Here is an 8,860-nt window from a genome sequence, read left to right as displayed (position 1 = left end):
GAAACCAGTTTGATTCCCCACGTAACTTAATCCTCAATGGTACATGGGTATTTTAGGGGAGGTTGATAAATCTTATAGATGTGGCGGCCCTCGGGCCTAAATGGGTGTGGGGTGTCTGGGTCGCAAGCCCCGACCTGGAACTGCCTCTGCTGTCCTTGCAGATCTCCCAGCAAAGTCCAAGTTTACAAAGATGGCATTTCCCCACAGACCTCTGGGAACTGTAGTCAGTACCTGCAGTGGTAGCAGACAGGAAGGCTGCAGTGGTAGCAGATGGGAAGGCTGTAGTGGTAGCAGACAGGAAGGCTGTAGTGGTAGCAGACAGGAAGGCTGAGTCACAGATCTCCCAGCAAAGTCCAAGTTTACAACAATGGCGTTTCCCCACAGACCTCTGGGAACTGTAGTCAGTACCTGCAGTGGTAGCAGACAGGAAGGCTCTCATTATGTTTTATAAAATAAATCACTATTTATCAATGGCCATGATTACCCCATCTTTTCAGGTGATTGTTGTATCCTTCCTATTTCCTTCACCCCATCCCTCCACCCACAAAACTGTGCAACCCCGTGTTTTTCCCCCTATTCATCTTCACCCCTCTGCTCCCTCACATTCCCCCCTTGCATCCTCATATATGTTTTACTAGTTACCCTTCTATTTTTACAGTAATAGCCTTATGCAGTATTTGTCCTTATGAGACTGAAGTAGTTCACTCAGCATAATGCTCTCTAGCCTCTCCCATGTTATGTAGTGTTTTTCAAGATCGTTGCTTCTGAGGGCTGTATGGTATTCCATCATGTGAATGTACCACAATTTCTCAATTAATTAGTTTGTTGTTGGACATTTGGGCTGTTTCTATGTTCTTGTTATTCTGAATAATGTTGCTATGACCATTAGCATACAAATCTCTGTTTGTATCTCAGTTCTAATTTCCTTGGGGTATATTCCTAGCAGTGGAATATGGAATTTGTATATTCAGCTTTTTGAGGAAATGCCAAGCTGCTTTCCAGAGTGGTTGTACGATTTTACAATCCCACCAACAATGTGTGAGAGTTCTAAACTCTCCACATCTTCTCCAACATTTATTGGTTTCTGTCTTGTTAAACTTTGCCATTAAAATTGGGTTGAGATGGTATCTCATTGTAGTTTTAATTTGAATGTCTCTGATTGCCAGTGATTTTGAATATGGTGTGTTGGCCATGGGAATGTCCTCCTCTGTGAAAAGTCTTTCCATATCTTTTACTCATTTTGTAATTGGTTTGTCAGTCCTTTCCTGTGGAAGCCCTGTAGTATTCTGCAAACTTTTGTTAATGAGACCCTTGTTTGAGATTGCATTGCCAAATATTTTTTCCCAGTCATTAGGTTTTGCTTTCACCCTATAGGAAAAAATTTTTGATGCACACAGAGGCTTAATCTTTAGAAGGTCCCATTTATAAATTTTATCCTCTCCCAGTTGTGCATTTCTGGCTGTATTTGCCAGCCTACTTATACCACAGGCTAGGCCTTCTAGTTTGGTTTCATTTTGTCTCTTATGACCTTCATGGTTTTGGGCTTTACCCCAAGCTCTCTGATCCACCTTGAGTTGATTTTTGTGCATGATGTGCACTGCAAATCCTGCTTCAGCTTTATACAAGTAGAAGTTCAAGTTTTACCAGCACCATTTGTTAAAGAGGTTTTCATTTCCCTGTTTTTGTTTCCTTGTTGAATATCAGTTGATCATTGGTAGATGGGCCAACTTCTAGGTTCTCTATTCTATTCTATTCCCTTGGTCTGTGTCTATTATTGCACCAGCACAATGCCCTTTTGGTTATTATGGCTCTGTAGTAGATTTTTAGATCAGGGAGTGCTATACCTTTCACCTCAGTTTTGTTTTTCAGAAGTACTTTACTTATTTCGAGTCTCTTTGTTCTCAGAATAAACTTGCCAATAGCCTTTTATACATCTTTGAAAATGAATTTGGTGTTTGTATTGGGATTGCATTGAACATGTAGTCGATTACTTTTGATAGGATTGTCATTTTCACTGTATTGAGTATTCCTATGCGTGAACATTTCCCCATTTATTTAGGTCTCTTATTGTTTCTTGCTTTACTAGTGAGTAGTTTTCTTTATAAAAGTCTATTGTGTCCTTAGATAGGTGTATTCCTAAGTGTCCCAACGTATCTTACTTTCTTAGTTTCCTTACCTTTGTTTTTTTTATTATATCACCACAAAGCTTTAATACTTTGAAGAACAGCTGCTTCCACACAAATTATAAAGAATAAGATAAAATTATTGGTGAAAAACCCCTGTTCTCCCTATAATGATAAAATTTTGTTGTTGAGTACCATTGGGTTGGTTTCATGTCTTTGAAATTTCTGATAAAGTTTTGCACACATTAAAAAGAATTGTGGCATGGAAAAGAGATAGAACTTAAGCGTCCACAAGTAGGTAAACAAAATATAGTACATACACACAATAATACTATGGGACACTTAAAAGTAATAAATTTTTGAAGCATTGTATAACACGGATGATCCTGTTAGGTGCCTTAGAGTTGAGTGTGATTCAGCAAACCTATGAACAACAAATCTGAACCCTCTATTATCCTGTAGCATTCTGAGGCATACTTGAGCCCATTACTGCTATCACTGTGTCAGTCCATCTTGTTGAGGGTCTCTCTTGTGAAACCCTCCATCTCTCCCATCATGATGCCCTTTTCCAAGGGACTCCTAGCCACCATCTCCAATGTATGTGTGACAAGCTTTACCATCTCAAAGGAGCTCTCTGACTGTACCTTCTCCAAGACAGACATACCTGTTCGTCCATTAGATAAATTCAGTACTCTTCAACAACAAACTCCAACGCATGAGTTCTTCTGTCATTCTTACGCATTGTCCAGCTCTCAGACACATAGCAAGTGACTGAAAAGACCATGATGTGAATCTCATGCACCTTAGGCATTAAACTGATATCATTACCCTTCAGTACTTAGGTCCCTGACAGGAGACTTGCCTAATGCTTTACTGTTGTTACTATAGAGGAATCCCACTGATTTTTGTATATTAGTCTTATATCCTGCTGTGCTACTAAATTAGACTACTAGGTTTAATAGTACCCATAGTAGACCCTCAGATGGGTTTTCAAAGGCAGTTAATCACATGAGAGGAGATTGTCCACCTTTCTCCTGAGGACCAGCTGGTGGCCTTGAACCGCGTGTCTTTGAGATTGTAGTGCAGCTTCTTGTCACTAGGACACCAGAGGTTTAATAATATTTTGTTGAGTCCTTAGGATTTTCTGTGTACACTATTATATTTTCTGCATATAGTGACAGCATTGCCACCTCTTTGTTGATCTGGATGCCTCTTATTTCTTCTCTTGTCATGTTGCCCTAGCAATACTTCTGATACAATATTGAATAGACATAGTGAATGTGGGCACCTTGTTCACTTTTAAGAGAATGCTTTTAGTCTTTCTTCATTGAGAATGATATTGGCTCTTGGTTTTGTGTATATGCCTTCACTATGATGAGGAAATATCCTTCTTTTCTTATTTTGCTGAGTGCTTTAATTAGGAAAGGATACTGGATTTTGTCAAAGGTTTTTCCTGCATCAATTGATAGGATCATATAGTTCTTGTCTTTTGCTTTGCTAATATGATGAACTACATTGGTGGGGTTTTTTTTTTATATTTAACCCTCCTTGCATACTTGTTTTGAAATCCACTTTGTCTCCTATGGGTTTTATAAGTTATTCATAAAAAATGCAAAAATAAAATGCTCAGAAAGGTGGAAGGTCAGCATAAGAGAAGAAGATTCTCAACAAGATGGATATCACAGGGTCTGTAATCATGGGTTGAGTATATCAGATGATAAAGATGGCAAAAAATAGAGCAACGTTAGTGTTATTGTTAATAGGACCATTATAAGTTGTAATCAACTCTATTGGATGCAACAAAAACATATTCTATATTCTGTATTCTGTATTCTGTATTCTGTATTCTATATTCTATATTCTATAGTCTATAGTCTATAGTCTATAGTCTATATTCTATATTCTATATTCCCGGACCAATCGGTAGCATTAAGATGGATGGCAAAGAGATTGAGATTGTTCACAGCTTCAGTTTGCTCGGCTCCACAGTCAACACTCTTGGCACCAGTAGCCAGGAAATAAAAAAATGTATTGCGATGGGAAAGTCTGTGGTTAGGGACCGCTCTAAAGTACTCAAGAGCAATGGTGTCTCTCTGGAGACTAAGGTGCACCTGATACAGGCCATGGTTTTTGTAATCACTTGTTATGCATCATAGAGTTGGACAATGACTAGGGAGGATAGAAGGAGAATTAACACCTTTGAGCTGTGGTGCTGGAGAAGAGTATTGAATGTACCATGGACTGCCAAGAAAACAAACAGATTCATCCTGTTGTTGTTGTTGTTATTATGTGCCGTCGAGTCATCCTAGAGAGGGTTAAACCAGGCTGCTCCTTGGAGGCAAGGATTCTGGGGCTTCGTCTGACATACTTTGGACATGTTGTAAGGAGAGACAGGTCTTTAGAGAGGGTCATCATGCTGGGTAGAGTAGAGGGACAGCGCAGGAGGGGAAGACCCTCTATGAGGTGGATTGATTCAGTGACTGGGGTAATCGGGATGGGTGTGTCAGAGGCAATGAGATTGGCACGGGATAGAGCACGGTTTAGGGCTGTTGTACATAGGGTCTCTATGAGTCGCAAACGACTCGACGGCACATAACAACAACATATTCTATATTCTATGTTCTATGTTCTATATTGTATATTCTATATTGTATATTGTATATTCTATATATAATTTTACTCAGTCATTGCCTAGTTGGTTTCAACTCAAAGTGACCCTCTATCATGTTTCTGAGGTTGTAAATCTCAATGCAAGAGATGGCCCATCTTTTTTTCCAACAGCTTCTTGTGGATTTGAACCATGGGTATAGTCAGCCTAAACTCACTATGGGTTACATCTATAGAACTCTCTCTCTTTGTGTGTGCATGTGTCCTTTGGTATTTCTCTGGTTAATATTAGAAATAAGAATTATTATTTTGATGTAGTAGACTTCTGGGGGAAGTCACTGAAGAATAATAATAGGGGATTTATGGAGGAGAGAGTTTTTGAGAGATTATCATTTTAGAATTGAAAATTAATATACCTCTTGCCAGAGAGGCATTATCTTAATTTACAGGAAAGATTAATTTTTGAAAATTTATGTATGCTTTAAATTTTAATAAATATAATTACATTAGAGTTTCCCAAAGGGTCTTGTCCATAATGAAAGTTGATTGTGTATCATTAGGTAAAGTGAAGAATGTTCATCTATTTCCACTTTTATTAAAACAAATGTTATATAGGCTTCATATGATAAATATTAAAAATGTACTTGAAGTATAAACAAATTATTCATTTAGCAAGGAGCAGATTTTTCTAGCATAGACCAAGATAAAAAGTAGCATATTTTCACCTGCTTAGATTCTATAAAAACATATGTACATTTTGAAGGGATATATTTTAAAGTTAAATTTTAACACATCAGGTGTTTGGAATTTTCTCCTTCCTTCCTTTATTTTCTTTCTCTTGCTTTCTTTATTCTCAATATCAAATTTAATTTTTGAAATAAGAACTCCTAGATTTTGCTTCTTGGAAAACTTGTACATGTAGTGCTATGTTCAAAAGCTATACATAAAACTAGATTTCGTTATATTCCTGATTTTATTCCAAGGAGGCTTATGCCAGGTTTCTAATTTACAGAGAGACTGTAGGATAATAAATTTGCATTGCTTTAAGCTGCTAAGCTCTGTTGCCAGGGAGCGCTGAAGGCATGTGGTTCAAATCCACCAGCTGGTCCATGGGAGAAGGATGGACAATCTCCTTCCATTGATTAACTGCCTCTGAAAACTTGCCAGAGGGTCAGATTATGAGTCAGTTTCGACATGACAGTACACACGACAACAACCACCATCACCACAACAAAAACTAGCTTGTGGTAGTTATTAGATTATGAGTTCAATAGTAAATTAATACAAGTTTTTAGTATTAATATAAACAAGTGAGCTCTCGTGGCCTTATGGTAAGTAGCTGTGCTGCCAACCCAAAGGAACGTGGTTTAAACCCACCAGTTGCTCGGAAGGAGTAAGAAAGGTAATCTTCTCTAGTGTTATTTACTAAAACCCACTGGAAGATCAGCTATGAACTGGTTCCTGCTCAATGGCACACACTAACAATGGTGACAATAATATAAATAAACTAATATTAGAAGAAATGAAATCAGAATGCTCTTTGGAAAAGAGGATGACATAGCTTTTACTTGTTTTGAATATTTCATCAGGAAAGATGAGTCACTAAGAAAGGGTATTATGTTTGGGTAATGGATCAGCAAAAATTAGAGAAATCCTCAGTGAGAAGAACTGAGAGAATAGCCACAACAATGGGCTCAAATATATAAAAAATAAGAATCATAGCACATGATTAGCCAACCTCTCTGCCTGAGTTAGAACCAATATGATATCTAACAACAATCATGTAAAATGCACCACGATGAAAGAAAACTCTTTATTAAATATCATTTGAGTCACAGAGTTGCATGGGCTTTTGGAGGAGGACCCTTGGTCATGCAGTATGTAGAGCACTCAACAGCTAACAGAAAGCTTGGTGGTTCAAACTCTTTAGTGGTTCTGCTAAAGAAAAGACATGGCAGCCTGCTTCTGTAAATATTACAGTTTTTGAAACCCCAAGAGGCCATACTATTCTGTTTTACAGGATCACAATGAGTTGGAACTGACTCGACAGCAATGATTATTTTGTTTGTTTTTGTTTTGAAACAAGTCAGCAACGAGAACTGCTAAATTCTAGAGGTGGCTTGTTCCATTGCTGGATGTTTGGGATACTCAGAGGTCGTTCTTTATGTTGTTGTTGTTATGTGCCATCGAGTTGCTTGTGATTCATAGTGACCCTGTGTACAACAGCCCTAAACTCTGCTCTGTCCTGTGCCAATTATACTGTCTTCGATACACCCATCCCGATTACCCCAGTCACTTAATCAATCCACCTCATAGGGGGTCTTCCTCTGCTGCGCTGTCCCTCCACCCTCCCAAGTATGATGTCCCTCTCCAAGGACCAGTCCCTCCTCACAACATGTCCAAAGTATGTCAGACAAAGCTGCCCAGTTTAACCCTTTCCAGGATGAACCTGTTTGTTTTCTTAGCAGTCCATTGTACCCTCAATACTCTTTTCCAGCACCACAGCTCAAAGGCATCAGTGCTCCTTCTATCCTCCCTAGTCATTGCCCAACTCTCTGATGCATAACAAGTGATTGCAAGGACCATGGCCTGTATCAGACACACCTTAATCTCCAGAGAGACACCATTGCTCTTCAGTACTTTGGAAAGTTCTCTAACAGCAGACTTTCCCATGGCAACACGTCTTTTAATGTCCTTGTTGCTGTGGCCGAGAGTGTTGATTGTGGAACCAAGCAAACTAAAGCTGTTAACAATCTCAATCTCTTCACCATCAATCCTGATGCTGCCAATTGGTCCAGTGGTGAGAATCTTTGTCTTCTTGACATTGAGCCTCAATCCATATTGTAGGCTGCAGTCTTTGACCCCCTGCAGCAGGTGCTTCAGGTCATTGCTTATAGCCAATCGTAATGAGTTCCCCTGTAAGTTTTCTCTTTTAGTTCTAGTTTTGTTTTTTAGACTTGCACACAAATCATCAATGTATCTTGTCCACAGATGATAGTCCTTTAGATAGTTTAAGGTTTAACCATAACTCCATGAAAACATCTCTTTTTCTGATAGAGAGCCTATACTTTTTTTATGAGTCACATAACATAGCACCACTTCCCCAAAGATCCGCTGAGGACTGAGACTGCAGCAAACACCACAGATGTGGTTTCATCCATAGAGAACATGCATAGATTTAGTCAGCTCTTTTACTTTGGCAGTCACATTTTTATCTTACATTCACTTTACTAAGGTAGTTCAAATAGTTTACTAACCTAAAAGAGGAACTTAGTGTCCTACTGAGTCGAACATTGCAAAGGAAGGTAGTTTGAATCTATCAGCTGCTCTGAGGGTGACAAATGGACACTCTTTTCCTGTGTGATTTTTAGGCACAGAAAACCCACTGGAGGTTAAGCTAGGAGTCAGTTCCAATTCAACGGCAATGTAAGAGTAAGAGGGAAGTGGTGTAGTGGCTAAATACTTAAATGTCAACCAAAAGCTTAGTTCACCAATTACTCCATGAGATAAAATACATGGCCATTGGCTTCCACAGAAGAAGAATCATTGTGAGTCAGAATTGATTCTAGGGCAGTGGGTTTGGGGTTTGATTTTAGTGCTAACCTACATGTTAGTGGTTCAAATCTACACAGTCATAGAAGAAAGGCCTGACAATCTGCTTTCATAAATATTACAGCCAAGAAAACCCTAGTGGCTATGCGATTGTCATGAGTCAGAAGTGACTTTAAAGAAAGGAGCTTTTATCAGGACCAGCTCCATCACAAAGCCCGATGATCTTCAAAGATTTTTCTCCCCCATCATAATGTAAGATCCACCTTTCTGTCTTAAGGGCCGAGTGCTCACCTTTACACCTGACAGGTATCTGACATGAATGTTTATGCTTGAAACATGCCTTAGTTTCACCTTCTTGGTCTACTTCCTTGGATATAATCTGTGCCTATGAGTGATATAAAGCAGGAGGTAAAACAACCCCAAACAATTGAGGGAAGCAGATGAGAGAGTATGAACTGTATAGTTAGAGGATTGGGTTTAAATGCTGCCTTTAATTCTTCTTGGCCCTAGATTGTGGACTAGTTACTTAGGCTCTCATCAACTTCAGCTTTAGCATCTGGGAAATAGTGACAAACAAT

The sequence above is a fragment of the Elephantulus edwardii genome, unplaced genomic scaffold (genome assembly GCF_000299155.1).
Source record: "Elephantulus edwardii isolate Elephantulus edwardi_28Jun2011 unplaced genomic scaffold, EleEdw1.0 scaffold00230, whole genome shotgun sequence".
Lineage (NCBI taxonomy): Eukaryota > Metazoa > Chordata > Mammalia > Macroscelidea > Macroscelididae > Elephantulus > Elephantulus edwardii.
This window is presented reverse-complemented; position numbering follows the sequence as displayed.